The sequence below is a fragment of the Microcaecilia unicolor genome, chromosome 1 (genome assembly GCF_901765095.1).
Source record: "Microcaecilia unicolor chromosome 1, aMicUni1.1, whole genome shotgun sequence".
In the NCBI taxonomy this organism is placed as follows: domain Eukaryota; kingdom Metazoa; phylum Chordata; class Amphibia; order Gymnophiona; family Siphonopidae; genus Microcaecilia; species Microcaecilia unicolor.
In genome coordinates, this window is record NC_044031.1 from 656,152,466 (window position 1) to 656,171,568 (window position 19,103).

Here is a 19,103-nt window from a genome sequence, read left to right on the forward strand (position 1 = left end):
CCTACAAAGATCTTTTTTGAATACCTTCTTCACCTTTCTGAGTCTGGTCTAAAGACCGACTCTGTAAGGCTCACCTCAGTAAGATTAGTGCTTACCGTCACCGTGTAGAAGGTAAGCCCATCTCTGGACAGCCTCTAGTTGTTCATGAGAGGTTTTCTGTTGACAGAGCCCCCTATCAAACCTCTGCTTGGGTCATGAGATCTCAATGTCGTCCTCACCCAGCTGATGAAAGCTCCCTTTGAGTCACTTGATTCTGTCATCTGAAATACTTGACCTGGAAGGTCTTGTTTTTGGTGGCTGTTACTTCAGCTCGCAGGATCAATGAGCTTCAGGCCCTAGTAGCAGATCCACCTTACTCTACATTTTAGCACAACAGAGTAGTTCTCTGTACACACCCTAAGTTCCTGCCCAAGGTTGTGTCGAAGTTCCATCTGAACCAGTCAATCGTTCTTCCAACATTCTTTCCCAAATCTCATTCCCATCTTGGCGAAAGCGCACTGCACACTTTGGACTTCAAGTGAGCATTGGCCTTTTACTTGGAGTGGACTAGGCCCTACAGACAGTCCACCCAGCTTTTTGTTTCTTTTGATCCCAACAGGATGGGAGTCACCATCGGGAAATGTACAATCTCCAGTTGGTTGGCAGAATGCATTTCACATACGCCCAAGCTGGTCTGACTCTTGAGGGTCATGTCAAGGCTCATAATGTCAGAGCCATGGCTGGGTCACTTTCTGTAGAAGAAATTTGCCAGGCTGCAATGTAGTCTTCAGCCCACACATTCACATCTCAGTATTGCCTTGAGCAGAATATCTGATGCAATGGTCGGTTTGGCCAGACAGTTCTGCCGAATTTGTTTGAAGTCTAGAATCCAACTTCACCCTCCTAGGACTGTTTTGTTCTATTCAAGGCTGCACTGTCACACAGTATGTATATAGTTTCAGATTGATTAGTGTTTTGAACTTGCCATTGTGAGTTCCAATTTGGTACCTAGGGATTCCCACATGTAAGAATTATCTGGCCTGCTTGTCCTCAGGGAAAGCAAAAATACTTACCTGCAGCAGGTATTCTCCGAGGATAACAGGCCATTAATTCTCACATACCCTCCCACCTCCCCTTGGAGTTGTTTTTATATTGCTAACATACTGTACTGCTGGTCCTACGCTCTCGTGGCAGGCGAGAAGGCACTCACACATGTGCAGTGGGGATGCTGGCACATGGCTTTTAAAGATGTATTTGCTATAAAAGCATTCAGCACTGGGCGAAGTGGATGATGTCACCCACGTGTGAGAATTAATGGCCTGCTGTCCTTGGAGAATACCTGCTTACAAGTAAGTATCTTTGCTATATTGATGTTTCGTCTCCCATTGAAATGCATTGGGCCATTTTCAGGGAGCTTATTTTTCTGGAACCCCCAGCCAGATCTGTCCCATTTTCCACCTTGATCTGTCTTTTCCCCCCATACCAAATATGGTCCCGCACCATAAAATTTGCAAGAGTTATTTTGTCCTCTGACCCCTTAGATGGTATTCTTTCCTATATCTGTTAGGATGGAAAAATGAAAGTGCTAAAAAGGGAGCACTTAATGAATTTGTGTACTTTAGCTACAAAAGAAATTTGTGTACAGATGCTTTTAGTTAGGACTGCTGCTTCAAAATAGACCACCAGCAATTATGGTGAAAGAGATTCTGCTTCTAATTTTGATACAAATGGAAGTGAAAGTAGTGGCTAGGCTTACTCAACCATAAGAGAAGGTGGTCACTGTATGTCTCACTCAGATTTGGCAGAAATGGAAGAGTTACTACTGCTTTAACTTTGTATAGTATGTGTTTTAGGTTATGTTAGTGAATGGTTTTGTATCACAGTTTATAGGAAATGAATGATATAAATAGAACAGACTGTCTAGTATGTAAAGTGAGTGATATGACAGTAGCACAGAAAGAAGAGGAAGTCCAAGAGCAGGAATAAAAAGCATTGCAGAAAGATCTACCAGCCTGAGCTCTGCTGCTGCGCTTGAGTGGCCCTATGAACTCGGCTTGTTTTAACTTGTTCTGAACAGTGATACAGAAATAGAAATCCCAACGCTTGGAATGTGCGGGGGCTGTATGGAGACATTTCTGTTTTTGTGTTCTTGGCTGTTGTCTGTCATCCATTCATTGGTGATACATGCTAATTTTCCAGAATATTCCTGATGTCATAACCTTCAAGACATAAAATATTTTCAGCAGCAAGGGGATATAGATTCTATTCTGTCTGGGTCTTGTATACCGACCGCTGTTCCCAACAGGATTCACAGCGATGCGCAAAAGAGAAATTCTAAAAATAAGGATAAAATTTAGAAGAAAGAAAACTCGCTAATACAGGCCCAAACCTAACATTTGTATCAATAAGTCATTAACATCTTCCTAAACAACATATAAGAAGATTGTGTTTTCATATTCATATGTAATGCGTTCCAATGATGTTCACCCTGAAAAGGAAATGATTTTTCTATTATTGATTTTAATCTAATATTTTTCGTTGTAGCATAGCCTAATGTTAAGGTCCGATAATAACAAAGGTTTCTGCTAGAAGGGATCTCTAACAAATCTACCAACCCTTCCACATTTGCCCCAAAAAGTGCTTTGGAAATCAGACATATCATTTTGAATCTAATACACTGTTCTAGACAGCCAATGTAACTCCTTTAGAATGGGTGAAACCTAGCAAACCGACCCAGGCCTGAAATTAGTCTGGCTGCCGTATTCTGTAATAACTGCAAACGATTTTTCAGTTTATAGTTGATTTGAGAGTATAGCGAATTACAGTAATCCAGCTGAGGAAGAAGAATGGCATTTGCCAAGGTTCTAAAGTCTTCTTTCCACAAAGATCATCTAATTAATTGTGGTTGTCTGAGCTTTAAAAAAATCTCTTACTGAAAGCACTGACCTGCTTTTCAAATGAGAGAGTGGAATCTAAAATGACTCCTAATACTCTGGAAAAGCCCTCAATTTTCAAAATTTCACCTAAAACCAAAACAGAACTATTTGGTACATTTTTGCCAAACCAAAGTAACTTAGAAGGGGCATAATCGAATGGCGCCAGCCATCTTTGGGGCCGGCTCCGCAAAGGGGCGGAGCAAACCGTATTTTCAAAAAAGATGGCTGGCCATCTTTTCTTTCGATAATACGGTTGGGGCCGGCTAAATCTCAACACTTAGCTCAAATGTTGAGATGGCCGGCTTCAGTTTTCGGCCATAATGGAAACCGGGCCCGGCCATCTCAAACCCTGCGAAATGCAAGGTATTGGGTGAAGGGGGGCACCTACATGTGGGTACAGTGGGTTTTGGGGGGGTTGGAGGGCTCCCATTTACCACCACAAGTGTAACAGGTGGGGGGGGGGGGGGGATGGGCCTGGGTCCACCTGCCTGAAGTGCACTGCATCCACAAAAAATTGCTCCAGGTACCTGCATACTGCTGTCAGGGAGCTGGGTATGACATTTCAGGCTGGCATAGAGGCTGGCAAAAAAATGTTTTGGGGGGGATGGGAGGGGGGTTGGTGACCACTGGGGTAGTAAGGGGAGGTGATCCCCGATTCCCTCCCATGGTCATCTGGTCAATTGGGGCACTTTTTTGAGGCTTGGTCGTAAAAATAAATGGACCAAGTGAAGCCGGCGAAATGCTCGTCAGAGCCGGCCATCTTTTTTTCCATTATCGGGCGAAGCCGGCCATCTCGTAACTATGCCCCCGTCCTGCCTTCTGTACCCTGCTGAAACGGCCCCATTGAAGTTTGGCCGGCTCCGCAACGAAAAGCAGTTGGTGCCAGCAAAAATCGTCTTTCGATTATACCGATTTGGCCGGCTTCAGGAGATGGCCAGCCATCTCCCCATTTGTGTCGGAAAATAGCCGGCGATCTCTTTTCGAAAATAAGCTGGTTAGTCTTTTGTTTATTCAAACATAAAAGATGTCTAATTTCCCAGTTGTCAATATAAGAAATATAGTATTTATTAGAGTTTAGAGTACTATCCAAAGTCCCCCACAGGGCAAAGAAAAATATCAGCATATGATAACATTGTAATTCTTTTCTCAGAAAACAAATTACCCAAAGAACTGAGATAAACATTGAATAGTGATGGAGAAAGTGGAGAACCTCTCGGTATGTCCCTTAACACTATATGATCTATTCTTAAGTTTCAAACCAAATAAGCACTTTCCCTGACACTTCTAATTCAGAAAGCTTAGACACAAAAGTATGGTATGATTTATAGCATCAAAGGCAGCTGATATATCTGGGACTGAACAAGCATTGCATCCTATGCTCCCCAGGGAATTCTTCATTCAAGTTCTGAACATCGCTTATGCATTCCATCAGTTTTCTGCAAAATGCGTTTTTCTAGCACTGGCATTATGCGGTACACTCTGTCTTTCAATCTGTGATGAGTTATCTTTATCAAAAATGTAAGACAATTGAAAACATTCTTGTTTTCCCCAGTGCTGCAGTGTGAAGAGATTTGGAAGTGGTGATATGGACAGTTGTGTTCTGTTTCTCTCTCTTCCTCTCTCTCGCTTTCTATTCTTTTCTATATGTTACTCGGTCCTGTTTATTTTGTAGTTTTTTGTAAACCGCCCTGCTATCACTGGACTAAAGGCAGTATAGTATGTTCATAATAAATATAAACATGGTGTATGACTGTTTGAAAATGGGCAGAGATAAAACCCTATTAAGCGCTATTGAATATTGGGGAATAACACTGGTGGTAGTTAAAAGAATGCTCACCTCAGCTGGCTGAATATTGACTCCGGTATATTATGGGGGCCCTTTTACTAAAGCTCCATTTTAAGGACTGATCCCCCAAAACCAAAAGATTTCACACCCTGAGGGATGGAAATGGGAGGCATCTGCAGTGGGAGTGGCAACAGCAGGTTTGTCTCCCAGATGTGAGTGAACAAAGTGGATGTGTAGCTTCTCTCCCTCCAGTCACGCATTGCTGTCTATAAAATTCCACGCTCCAGTAAGGAAATTACAGATGGTGATGACGATGGGTGTGGGAGAGCAGCTGCCACCTACCCCCTTTGGGCTTGTGCTGTTCTCACAAGAGGAGGGTTAGGTTCTAACAATGCCTTGAAAACTTCCTGGCTCCTGCTTTTGCAATAATAGAAGGACATGAGAAAAGCACACAGTGATGCGACAGGTGATGTCATCACATGGAAGGTTAGTTGTTTGGGATTTATCTGTGGCACACTTGCAGGGCACAGTGTAGCCGATCTGAATGCAATAGCCTTAAACAAGCACTGGCTAGATGTTTTGGTAACTGAGCCTCTTAAAACTGAATATTAAAATCTTAAATTCTGTTTAGGAAACAGCCAGTAGCCAGTGAAGGCTCTTTAAAACTAGTCTGCTGTGGCTGCTGAATTTGGAAACTGTTAGCCGTGTAGCAGAGTGTTGAGTAAGCTGGAGCTCACATATACTCCTTTTGAGATTGTCCCACATACAAGTTACAGTAATCTGTCCTTCTGATCCTGAACTGAATCACTTTAGCTAGTGTAGCATACTCAAAGAAAAGGTGAAATTTGTCTTAACTCTCTGTTGGAAGTTCTTATAAGTACATAAGTATTGCCATACTGGGACAGACCGAAGGTCCATCAAGCCCAGCATCCTGTTTCCAACAGTGACCAATCCAGGTTACAAGTACCTGGCAAGATCCCAAAACAGTACAATACATTTTATGCTGCTTTTCCTAGAAATAAGCAGTGGATTTTTCCCCAAGTCCATTTTAATAATGGCGCTTAGACTTTTCTTTTAGGAAGATATCCAAACCTTTTTTAAACCCCACTAAGCTAACTGCTTTAACTACAGTCTCTGGCAACAAATTCCAGAGTTTAATTACATTAGTAAATCAGTAATTAAGAAGAAAAATAGTAAATCAGTTGTTCGGGTGGAATACATATTTCTGGAACAAAAGGGTTTTCAAATTTTTCCTAAAAAGAATATAGGACTGAGAAGATTTAAATATAGGTGAAGTCGTAGTCCAGTTGCTTCCTGGAACCTACCCCCTCCCTCTCTGGAGTCATCCTATACAATATCCCTCCCTCTACCATGAAACCTCCCCCTCACCTCTCTAAGTTCCCCCAACTACACCTACCTTACATGTACCTTATCTACCACAACATCACCTTGTATTCATTCATACCATGTATTTGTTCAGACCGGAATCGGCTAACGCCGTAACGGCAATATGTAAGCCACATTGAGCCTGCAAAAAGGTGGGAAAATGTGGGATACAAGTGCAATAAATAAATGTTGAGTGAAGAAATATTTTCTCCAGTTCATTTTAAATTTACTACTTTGTAGCTTCATTGCTTGCCCCCTAGTCCTAGTATTTTTGTAAAGAGTAAACAAGCAATTCAAGTCTACCTGTTCCACTCCATTGATTATTTTACAGACCTCTATCATATCTCACCTCAGCTGTCTTTTCTCCAAGCTGAGGATCCCTAGCCACTTAGCCTTTCCTCATAGGGAAGTCATCCCGTCCCCTTTATCATTTTTGTTGCCCTTCTCTGTACCTTTTCTAATTCCACTATATCTTTTTTTGAGATGCGGTGACCAGAATTGTACACAGTATTTGAGGTGCGGTCGCACCATGAATCGATATAAAGGCATTATAACTTCCTAATTTTTGTTTTCCTTTCCTAATAATACCTAACATTCTGTTTGCTTTCTTAGCTGCCACCGCACACTGAGCAGAGGATTTCAATGTTTCTATCATCAACGATGACACCTAGATCCCTTTCCTGGTCAGTGACTCCTAATGTAGAACCTTGCATTACGTAGCTATAGTTCGGGTTCCTCTTCCCCACGTGCATCACTTTGTGTCCTGTAATTAGCAGAGGTCATACATTCACACCTGTGGTATTGTGGTATAGTATAATGTCATGCAATTATATGTCAGTGCTGAAAGTTCCAAGAAATTTTATCAGTATATTTGTGGATGAGATTATAGGGGAAGATTTCTTCCCCTTGTTTCCTTGTTTACTTTCTTGAGATTTATAGTTGTAATGTTAATTGAATGATTTTCCAAGGCATATGAAAGAGTAGCTGTGATATTCAGTCTCTGGTGAATACTTCATGTTACACAGAGTGATATCAAAGGAGGGAGAATTGAGAGACCACAAGCCTTATGCTTGATACTAAGATTTCCAGCAGCTGTTAAAGTTCTGGTATTGAGCATCATTGCTCATAAGTTGTGTTACTGCAGTGCATGTAATTGGCAGACGAGTGTAGTGGGGGAAAGTTGAAAGCCATCATCTCTGGGCACCTGCCAGTGGTCAAGTAAAGGTCTGGCTCTTGATTGTATGCAGACATCCCTGGACATCCTTCTTCATTTTTATGCACTGTTGTTGCAAGCAGTTAGCATCCTTATGGTGTCCTTGGCAGGCAATTCATTTTCTGCTAGGGATGTTTTATTGATCTCTGTTCTTGGTTTTAACCATACTATATTAATGCATAGAAAAGGTCTGAATTGGATGGGCATGAAACATGTGTGAAGGTGAAGACGGAGATGGATTGGAAAACATGGTATCTAATTAATATTAGATTGGCATTGTCATAAATTGTTTGGAAAGCAGAATTTTGCAAACTGTGCTTCTGGTATTGGATGAGTAGGAATTTTCAATACATGCATAAATCTTTCATGTGGTGTCTGCTCTGACTCTGAATTACACATCGTGATATGCAACTGTATAGAAACTTGTTGTCAGAGAGCTTAATTCAGTAATTCAAAAATATTATTAAACATTAGGTTTATTCCAGGAGCTCTTGCTCTTTTAATAAACTGTCTTTAGTATTCATGGTATGTATTACATATGTTATTTAGCCCCTTCCCTTTCTCCTCATTGTAAGTCCAATATCCTGGAGGTTTTGCATCTGGTTCTGTCATCTTCTGCCCTCACATCTTTCTCCTGCAGTATGAATAAGTTGCTATTCAGAGGAATGTTATCAAACGTTTTTAAGATTACTTTTTAAACTCTTAGGGCCCAGTATTCAAGAGATTAATACTTCTTACTTAAATTGGCCTCTTTGAAAATTTATTAAGGCTGATTGCATACATTTTTACTCAGACTTTCTCTAAACTCAAATTAAGGAGCATAAAAAGTGAGTGGCAACAGGGTTGGATTTAGGGCAGAAAATAGCAGTTAGGAGCTAGGCTCATAAAGCTGGGCTTACGTTTATAAACATAACTTTTAAGCTTGTAAATTAAGATGAATTTTCAGCTGAAAGGTTATTCTCCATGTTTGGCTGAAAATACAGCACACATTTAGGGGCCTTTTTACTAAAGCTCACTGGGTCATCCAGATCAAGTGGTCTGGTGGTCCCTGCGCGAAGGCTGCAGTATGGGGTCAAACAGATTACTATATCTCAGCAGCAAGTATTGCATCGGCGAACGTAAAACTTTACCAGTGTTCTTTGGGAACATGCATGAATGTTCACAGAAAATTTCATCGAAATCCGTGATGGTCACGCAGGGACTGCATGCTAACGGACATTAGTGCAAGCCAACATGCAGATGATCAAAAGCCTTGCGTTGTTCCAAACCGCTCTAAAAATAGCACTGGAACAGCACGGGGTGTTATTGGACCTATGATCAGAGATAATGATATGCTAATTTAAGCACACAATTCTCTCTGATCATAGGGAAGAAGTGCAGGAGGATTGTGCCCAAGCATGTTCTCAGGCACAATCCTCCTGCACTTATTTGACAAGTCTGGGCTATCAAAAGCCCAGACCTGTCAAACACAGGGGCTGGAGGTCCATGGGACCACCAGACCCCAACTACCCGAGCAACGCAAAATGGGGACCGGCGGTCCAGCAGACCTCCGGTCCCCCCGCCCCAGATTCAGGGAGGGCTGGAGATCCGGTGGGTCTCCAGCCCCCCCCACCCCCCCCCCCCCCCCAGCATTTCTAACAAGCCCCTGGTGGCCCAGTGGGCGACTGACGACCCCACCTCCCCTAGCAACAGGGAACTGGAGGTCCGGCGGACCTCTGGTCCCCCGACCCCCCCTAAACACAGGTTATGGGGGGCTGGAGATCCGGTGGGCATAGGGTTTGCCGCAGCCAGCGTGCCAATCTTTGGAGCGCTAGTCACTGATCATTGGGGATGAATAGGTTTAGCATGCATTTGCATGTTATTTGCGCTAAGAGCCCTGTTTTGCATGCATTTGCATGCTAGTTGCATTCAGAGCCCGTGAGCGCATTGTTTCATGCGCTTGGGGGCTCTGATCATGGGGTGGTAGCAAATGTAGGCACTAGTATGGCGCTAATAGCCTCTAGCGCCTGCGTTTGCTTCTGATCATCGGGCAGTAAATGCTGCATGTCCTGTTTTATACCTGTGGGCCACATAGCACTTAACGGATGCTAATGTCCTTTAGCACGTGCTAAGCTTTAGTAAATGGGCCCCTTAGGAAGCTAATTTAGGAGCATAAATTTAGGAGCTTAGCATTTTCTGAATATTGTGCCATTAAGCACCAACTCTTTAAGGTCTTAGCCTTCTTGATTTTAAACATGTTCTTGTAATAAATATATTTTCTGACGTCTCTGTGTCTTGACTAAATTGTAAGCTCCATGGAGCAGGGACTGTCTGTGATATTTATTTATTGGGATGTATCTGCACTGCCCTTTGCATGTCTAGTCATTTCAGTAGCAGTAGTAACTCAGAAGTTGTGTTGAAAATGGAGTCAGGATGTGCTGCGTGTACAAAACCAAAACAAATCTTAGCCCACCTGTTTGTGGCTTTTGAAACAAAGCTTATCATGTTGCAACCAGTTGTTTTTAAAAGCTGTGTGCTGTAGCATGTTTCTCAGCAGTGCATCTACCCAGAGCACAGACTGGTTTCCTTTGTGATGTTTGTGCAGCCATGGTGAGTGGAGATTGCTTACCTCAGCATTGCAAACTGACCTCACATTCACTCATAGTTAAATTGACTAGGATGCCATCAGAATGAAATGATTGCACAGGTGATAACATAAACATTTTTCTGCCTATGTATCAAGACAGAACCAGTACCACTGGAGTGAGGCTGGTGTCTGAGTTGATGTAAGGTGCTGGCAGGTTGTAGGATTGGGTTCCATCACTGTCTTTGGCTTGTCTGCCTTAGGCTGGAAGTGCTTCTAAAGTAGACACGCCCTACACTGCCTGAAGTATATAACAGCAAGATTGGTTTTTCTGTTAAGCCTTTTTAGGGCTCTCTTTATGCCATTGTAGTCTAGAAAGACTATGTCAACTCTCACCTGGAGATTCAGTGCAGCTGCTTTCAGGTTTTGTTTTAAACTGATCTACTAATTTTAGTTTCAGCTGTTTGTTTGACTGCATACCACATGTTCTTTGACTGGGTGACTGAGTATAATGATGCAGATACTCGGAGGCATTCATCTGCAGGATTCTGGCTTATATCCAATTTTGGTAACCTAAGGTCATTAACGTTTGACCCAGTGGCGTAGCCAGACCTGACATTTTGAGTGGGCCCAGAGTTAATATGGGTGGGCACTGTGTATATAGGTATGAGTAGTGTTTCTTGGGATACTACAAAATTATGCTTTAGAATGCACTTGATGATGGATTTCTAAGTAGTGTACCCAACAGCTGCACTGCAGAGTCCACCTGAACCCAGAAACCCACCTACATAAAATTTAAAACTTTTTAAATTTTAACCTGGGCACTGCAGACCATCCCCACCCAAAAAAAAACACCATCTGTTTAAAATTTAACCTGAACTCTATTAAAATTTATTGTTGGTGGGTTTCTAGGTGGGGGTGGGCTCTTCACTGCCTAGGACAAAAGTATATTTAATGATTAAATATACCATTCTTTGCCCTAGGCAATGAAAAGTTCACCCTCCACCCAGAAGCCCACCAGCAGCCAGCATTCATTTTGATTACACGTCGTACATGTTAAAATTAAAACCATTTATTTTACCTGGGCAGCTGCTTGCAGATGGTGCAGGGGGGGGGGGGGAATCGATCAATATCAAAAGGTTGATTGTAACTTGATACAGCGAGGGCACCCGTGATCTGGCACAGTGGAGGAGCTGCGACACAGCCGGCAGCCTTTCCCATGCAGCACTGCAAGGAGCAACAAGGTTGAGCAGCTTACAAAATGGAAGTTAGCGAGGCGAGCATGGACGTAGTTTGACTGTTTCATTCTTTACAAGATCTCCAGTCCATCTCCTATTTTTTTCTCTCCCTTTCTGTCTTCTTCACTTCTCCTATATCCATCTCTAACTTTGATCTTTTCCCTTCAGCTTTCCTTCATTTATTTTTCTCTCTCTCAGTCTGCTCAGACTTCATTTGTAGTATTCAATCTCCTTTATTCAACCACATCTACCTACAGCTTTTCATGTCCCTCACTCCAATCATCCCATTCTTCATCCTGTTATTCCTGTTTCTTTTTGTTGCTAACTCTCCCTTCTTCCAGCACCCTCTCTTTCTATTTCCTCCCTTCTATACAGCACCCTCTCTTCCTATTTTCACTCCTCTTTTCTCTTCCCTTCCTCCTATCATCCATTCATGGTCCAGTGTCTCTCCCTCTTTCCCCTAATCCAGTCTCCCTTCTTCCCTCCTACCAGCTAATCCACATCTAACAATCCCTTCCCCCCACCCCCAAATCCAGCACCTCTTCCTCTCTGTCCATCACCCCCCCCCCCCAAATATACAGCACAGCAGGACCTGCACCTCTCTCCCTCCATCCTGTAGATCCTCCTCCTGCCCTCCACTCACCCCTACCCACATGGTTCCATCACCTCTCTCCTCCCAAAGGTCCAGCAGAACAGTGCCTCCATCTTTCTCCTTTTCTCACCCCTCCCCCCAATCCCAGTTCCAGCATCTCTCCCTTTTCCTTCCGCCTCACAATCCGATTTTCCCTTGCACTTGCGTTGATCGCTGCCGGTAGTGGCACTGCAGCCAGCAATAACAGCAGTCTGCCTCGGAGCCTCGGCCTTCCCTGCTACACGTCCTGCCTCCTCTGGTACAACTTCCTGTTCCGCATAGGCGGGACGTGTGGCAGGGAAGGCCGAGGCTCCGAGGCAGACTGTTGTAATCGCTGCAGCGCCGACACAACAGCCCTTGGTACCGAAGTTGCAGCAGAGAGCGGGCGGCCGACGGTAGTAAAAGCAGTAAGCAGCCAGGTTCAACTCAGTCCTTCACTTCCCTGCCCTCTCTGCGTCCCGCCTTCCTGTGATGTCATTTCCTTTCGGGCGGGCGGGACGCTGAGAGGGCAGGGAAGTGAAGGACTGAGTTGAACTTGGCTGCTTACTGCTTTTACTACTGGAGTGGCGCCCCCCCCCCCCCCCGCCAGTTCGCCGCTGCGGTTCGTTGTCATTGTATGGGGGGGGCAATGCCCCCTCGCCCCCCCCCCCCCCAGTCTACATCCATGGAGGCGAGGGAGTAGCAGCACTAACATGCAGCCCTTAATGGCATACCGAGACATCCGCATTCAGGACCCGACCCGCACTAAAAATAAGAACATTTTAGGAGGAAGAAGACCGCCTGGGAGAGCTGCTGGCTGCCTAAAAGCAGATGGGAGGTGGCTGAGCTGCAGAAGAAAGACTGTGGACTTTGGTGCCTAAATTGGGTGGGCCCGAGTGGAGATTGGGTGGGCCTGGGCCCACCCAGGCCCACCCGTAGCTACGCCCCTGGTTTGACCTTCATTGGCTTCTGTGGAATGAGTTAGCTGCTTAATTCACTTTCCAAAAGACAGAAATTTTCAGATCCCAGTTTTTGATTGGCACCTTTGGTGTGTTGTGGATTGAATCTTTGTAGGAACTAAGTGGCTGATGCTGTAAGCTGTGCTGTCCTTTAGTGCAGTGATTTACATTTGATTTCCTTGTGCTAATTTTTCTTCCTGCATTGGGACTAAGATTAGTACAGGGAAATCAGTGTAAAGCTGCTGCAGTTAAGGGTAGCCTAATGGGCATGTAAAACACAAGTGGTTAGGTTGGTGGACTTTGGTCCTGGGGAACTGAGGAACTGAGTTTGATTCCCACTTCAGGCACAGGCAGCTCCTTGTGACTCTGGGCAAGTCACTTAACCCTCCATTGCCCCATGTAAGCCACATTGATCCCCTGCCATGAGTGGGGAAAGCGCGGGGTACAAATGTAACAAAAATAAATAAAAAAATAAAATAAAAAACTGTGTTAAATCTAGTGCTGAATCTTAACACTAGCTTGGGCCTGACAGAAAGGGGTGAAGTGCGGCACTTCCAAAGGCTGCCTGACCCTCGACCTCACAAATGGTCTGCACTCCCTGACCCCTCCCAACCCCCCCCCCCCCCCGACACTAGAAACAAAATCCTTCCTTGTATACTGAACCGCCTCCCACCTGCAGACCCCTTGGCCCCCTCATGCACTTTCAAGTTGGGAGTCAGGAGTGGTGTCCACTTGCTCCTGCCTCTGTGCCACCAATTTAAAAAATGATAGTGGCTGAATCTGTGTAGTGTATCCCAGGATGCACTGTGTGGGGCCAGGTTACACCATTTCTGTTTTATGTTTCTCTGATGTCTCCCTTCCTGTTAACATGAGCCAGTCCCCACTCACATACTGAAAGGAAGGAAGAAATTCTACTTTTAAATGCAGCAAACATCTGCATATTATTGCAGCAGTGTGCACTGTTTTTTTCTGACAATGCACATCATTTAACATATTTGTAATTTGCATGCTATTTGTTTATAGCGTTGGGAGGGGCTAAAATATTTGCATTAGGCTTGGCTTACATTATCCCCTCCCCCAAAGTTTTCCTGTCACCCCTGAAGTGAAGAACTTTGCAGTGCTGTTTCTAAGCTGTTCATCCCCCACCCCAATACTGTCATCCAGTACTTTACTGCTGTGTTCCACTTCCTCTTTTTCTCTGCTGCTGAAAACAATGAGCTGAGATAACCTGACTACCTCTATGCAGAAAGCCCTTTCCTGTCTCTTTGACACATCTGTGTTAATATATGCACTATTACAAGAACACAAAACTTTTTTTTTTCATGAAGCCATGTATACAGGTGGGAGGCCCTCAATCAGACACATCTTGTTGTCAGTTGGGGAAATGATTGCATTTAGATGTGAGAAAGCATTACCCTGAGTGATCTGAGTTCACTGTAATTCTGGCTGGGTACAAGGCTTGAAATGATTCATAGAAGCAGAGGATGGGGGGAGGGGAGATGGTGCTTACACTCATTCTCTGGTTCCATCCTTACACTTTTTTAATTAATCTTTTAGGAAATTACATGGATAGGGAAGAAAGGGAGCCTCAAACAGCCTTTGTGTCATTGAAGGACTTATAAAGTCATGGGCGTAATATGCTAAGTATGCAGTGGACTTTTCAGGGTCTGGGGGAAAACTCTCAGCCTTTTTGGAAGAAACTACAAGAATGTGACCTTTCAAGTACAGAACTAACCCCATCTATATTTGGATCACTCTCTGTGTGTTTAGGAATCTGAATTTGTCTTGGGAACGGTAATGTCATTGCAAGAGCCTTCAGAGCATTGCCTTATCTCAGCTTTTCAATCTCAGTGTTTCAATCTCAGCTGGGACCTCTCTCACCATACTTCTGCTTTTATATCTTAGAAGCCTCCAGCTATAATTGAAAGTGCTGATCCCCTCCTACCAATTAAAGGTATCTATTTATTGTTCAAGTTTGCAACATCTGAGATACATGCCATAGACTGCTTCTTGGTCTTTTAATTTCCTCTCCCTGTAGCTTCTCACAGACCCAGCCCTTTGAGAACAGGATGTTTTCAGAGGGAGGTGCAAAGCTTGACTGCCTGCAGCTCAGGGCGAGATGCACTAAACTTAACTAGCCAGCAACATGGTTTTTAAACTGGTTCTAGCCAGTTTAGCGCTCAAGTAGTAAACCGGGACATGCACAAAAGCGTTCTCTGAGCCATTTTCCTGTCACGGTAGCAGCTAACGAAAACAGAATGCAAATGAGCTAATTACTATTATAATGTGAATGCAATGCGATGCACTACCGTTTCCGACCCCATGCACCATGGAAAACCTAACGAGAGGTCTGCTCTTCTCGTTGGGGCTGCTGTGAGCAGGACCCATGCAGAGGAGGACGTCCATCGCAAAAATCGGAAAAAAAAAAACGTTGACGTGCTTGTCAGGGACTTCCTTCCAAGTGCCTAACACTTGGATGTCCTTCACTCGGGAAAAAAAAAGGTCATCCTGGACGAACACTTGGACGTTTTTTTCCTTCAGATTTTGTGATGGGCGTCCTTCTTTTGGACGTGTTTTTCTTAAGTGCCTGAAAACCGCCGGAGAGAATTGGGGATCGGGACGTGCGAGGACGTCCAAATCAAAATTATTTGGACGTCCCTTTTCGATTATGCCCCTCCAGGTCTCTCTCAGCCAATCACAGCACATTTAGCTGTCTCTGCTGTCAGCTAAATGCGCTGTGATTGGCTGAGGGAGACCTGGAGGGGCATAATCGAAAGGGACGTCCAAATAGTTTTGATTTGGACATCTTCGCACGTCCCGATCCCCGATTCTCTCCGGCGGTTTTCAGGCACTTAAGAAAAACACGTCTGAGAGAAGGAGGCCCATCACAAAATCTGAAGGGAAAAACGTCCAAGTGCTCGTCAGGGACGTCCGTTTTTTTTTTTTTTTTTTTGAGTGAAGGACATGTATGAAGCTGTCTTTGGCATGCGCAGAGCAGCCAGCATAACGATTGGCTGCTCTGCGCATGCTCAGCTGGCTGACTGGCTTCCCCTCCTTAGGAAGGAAATCACATGCAAATGAGCTAACAGCGAGCAGCTCATTTACATGCGATTTCCTTCATGCATGGCCGTTTTTTACCGATTCGCTAAGGGATCGGTAAGGGACGGGCTCTTTCTGTGGGGTTAGTGCATTTGGCTCTCAGTGTCAGCCTGAAGGTGTCATTCATGATGTGACACCAGATCTTTCTCTCTTTGGGATGTGCATTATCTATGGCACCCCTGCTGCTTAAATTAGTAGCTATTGATCCAAGCTTAATTTTCCAAGGTTCATTTTATTTGATTACCCACTTAGGGTCAGACCATCAAAGCAGTGTACATATATAAAATAATAAGCGTAAATACAGCTATAGGGTGTAGACAGCATTATAGACAGTAATACATAAACAATACATAAAAACAGACGGTTCTGCTGGTTCCCGGCAGGCCCCCAAAAAGATCAACTGTGTGTCCCTGTAAATGGTCCGTTCAGCTGTTGAAAGCCTTCCTGAAGAGATGGGCCGTAAGCGTAGCCTTAAACTTGTCAAGATGGCGCCGAGAGCGCGGAGGTTTGGTAAGCTGCTCCAGCTTAGCCTCGGAAACCTCTCTTTTTTCCTCCTATTGAAAATGCCTCACTCGAAACGGAAAGGGGTTGTCCAGATAGTTCCCACACCTACCAGTACGTCCACGCCGAAGAGGCCAGGTCTGGAGCGCTTTTTCTCTGCTCTCCCTCGTGGAATTAGCGGGTTGGAGTCCATAGCGGGACGAGCCGGTGAAGCGGCCACCTCGCTGGAAACGGAAACATCTCTATCCCCCCCCGCCAGACTCTACGATTCCTCCGTGCCCTGCGCACACAGCGAGTCGAGAGGGGAACCCATCGCAAGCCGGAAAGGCTGACGCTGGAGGACCTTGTGGGGTAACCGACCCTGTGGAAGTAACAGCAGCAGCGGGGACACAGCTGGAGGTCAGCCTAGGTCAGATATGGCTGAAGTTGCTGGATATAGATAGTCTTCTATGGAGGTAAAAACTTTGACTACCACTGTACAAGAATTGAAGGACTCCATAGAAGTTGTTAAACAAGATTTTTCCTCTAAGAGACTTTACAGAAAGAGATGACTCAAATTACAGAATTTAAAAGGGCTGCAGTAAAAGATAATATGGAATTAAGAAGAAAATTAGAGCAAATGGAGAACTTTAACAGAAGATTAAATCTTCATCTACTTAATTTTCCTAAATTAGCAGGGATTCCCCCATTAGAAATTTTTACAAGATTTTTGAGAGAGAATTTAAATTTTCCACATGAGGCAATCCCACCACTAAATAAAATATTATATACCTAATACAATGAAAAAAGTAGAAGGAGAGAAATCAATGGATTTAAATAATATTACAGCCGTTTTGGAACAATCTTTAGAAGAGGCAACCGAAAGGGCAACGTTGATTGTCTCTTTTGTTTTCTAGCAAGATTTGAACTCAATAATGAGACTTTATTTCAAAACTACAAATCGCATATTTGGAGGACAAAAAATTTGGATTTATCCAGATGTGACTAAGATTACCCAACAAAAAAGAAAATTGTTTCTTTCTATGAGGTCTAAAACAATAGAAATAGGAGGATCCTTCCTTCTTGCGTACCCATGTAAATGTGTTGTAAGGTTAAGTCAAACAAAATATGTGTTCTTTAATCCTGATCAACTTAAATCTTTCCTGGACTCAAAACAACGATAGAGACTTGGTAGGAGTAAAACAAGAATGTAGGCGGCATCAATTTCTTTCTTTATTAATTTAAAGATAATATAATGTAATCTTCACAAATTCCTACCCCCCCCCCCCCTTTCTTTATTGAGGTCTAATGAAGCTAAACGATATGTTACCATTGAGGAAAGTAATTCCTGTTTGTTTAGTTTGTTTCCAATGCTGTATTTTTCACTTAGCAGTTTTTTTGTCTGTTTAAGTTGCAAAAATTTAATAAATAATTAAAAAATAAAAAGCATAGCCTTAAACTTTGGGAGGGTGTCCACTGTTTGTACTGATAATGACAAGCAGGGGCGTAGCCACGGGCGAGCCTGGACGGGCCCAGGCCTAGCCAGCTTCCTTCCAGGCCCGCCCAGCCAATGTCCGCCCCGCCCCGGTGTCAGCAGGTGGGGAGGGGGGTGCTCTGTTGGCGCTGCAGTCCCCACCTGCCTACCAGCTCCATGATCGACGAGCAGACAACCCTCATCTTCCATCCGGCACCGAGCCTTAAAAAAAAAAAAACTCAGAGAAAAGCCTCGCGTCTGCTGTGCGCTGCTGTAAAGCAAGCAGCAAATCGCTTCGTCGCGTCAGCCCTTCCTTCACTGTGTCCTGCCCTCTGATGTAACTTCCTATTTCCGCAAGGGCGGGACACAGTGAAGGAAGGGCCGACGAGACGATTTGCTGCTTGCTTTACAGCAGCGCACAGCAGATGCGAGGCGTTTCTCCGTTTTGTTTTTTTTAAATGCTCGGTGCCGGGTGGAAGACGAGGGTCATCTGCTCGTCGATCATGGAGCTGGTAGGCAGGTGGGGACTGGGTAGTGCAGGGGGGCTCAGATGGGAATGTCTGGGTGGGGTGGGTGGGTGGGGAGGGGTTCAGATTTATAGTATTTAACTTTTAAAGTTCATGATGGGTGGTGGTGGTGGGCGGGGGGGTGGAGAAGGGAAGAGGAAATGCATGCCCACCCAACCTTCCCACTGACCCACCCAAAAATTACATTCTGGCTACGCCACTGATGGCAAGGCATTCTACAGAGTGGGGCCCACAACATTAAACACTGAGTTATGAAAAGTGTGCAGAGGCACCTTGCAAGGTCCAGGAACCACCAACTGATGTTGGCTGAAGCGCAGTGGTCTGGATGGAACATAGGGAAGTAAATGGGAGGGCAGATAAGCTGGAGAGCCTGACTGTAACACTTTGTAAAGTAAGAGCAGAATTTTGTATTTAATTCTTTGGTTCACTGGTAACCAGTGTTCATGCTTTAAAAGGGGTGTCACATGATCAAATTTATGAGCTTTATGGAGCAATTTTACAGTGGTGGTCTGAAGTAATTGTAGCCGCTTGGTTTCTGTCTGACTGACACCCCTCCCCCCCCCCCCCCCCCCCCCCCCCCCCCCTCCCCCCCCGAGAGCATTGCAGTAGTCTCTGTGTGATGACAAATGCATGAGTGGTGCTAATACTGCTAGGTGTATTCTCTCCTCGCCCATTTCTTAGCCTCTTACCTCAATTAATGGTGGAAACTTGAACTTGCTGCCCATTGAATGCTGCTGATATAAAGCCTTTTGTGTTAGAAATGGCAAAAGAAATGTTTTTTTTTCTAGGTCAGTGTTTTGTGCTTTTATCTTGGTTGTTTTTGCAGCATGTTTCAAGTTTATAGGGAGTTTAT

General features: G+C 44.3%; 1 protein-coding gene across 1 annotated transcript in view; it reads left to right on the top strand.

Moving 5' to 3' along the window:
• CSK (C-terminal Src kinase) overlaps nt 1-19,103 on the top strand; it is a 188,179-nt gene that overhangs the window by 78,764 nt on the left and 90,312 nt on the right. The window lies entirely within an intron of this gene.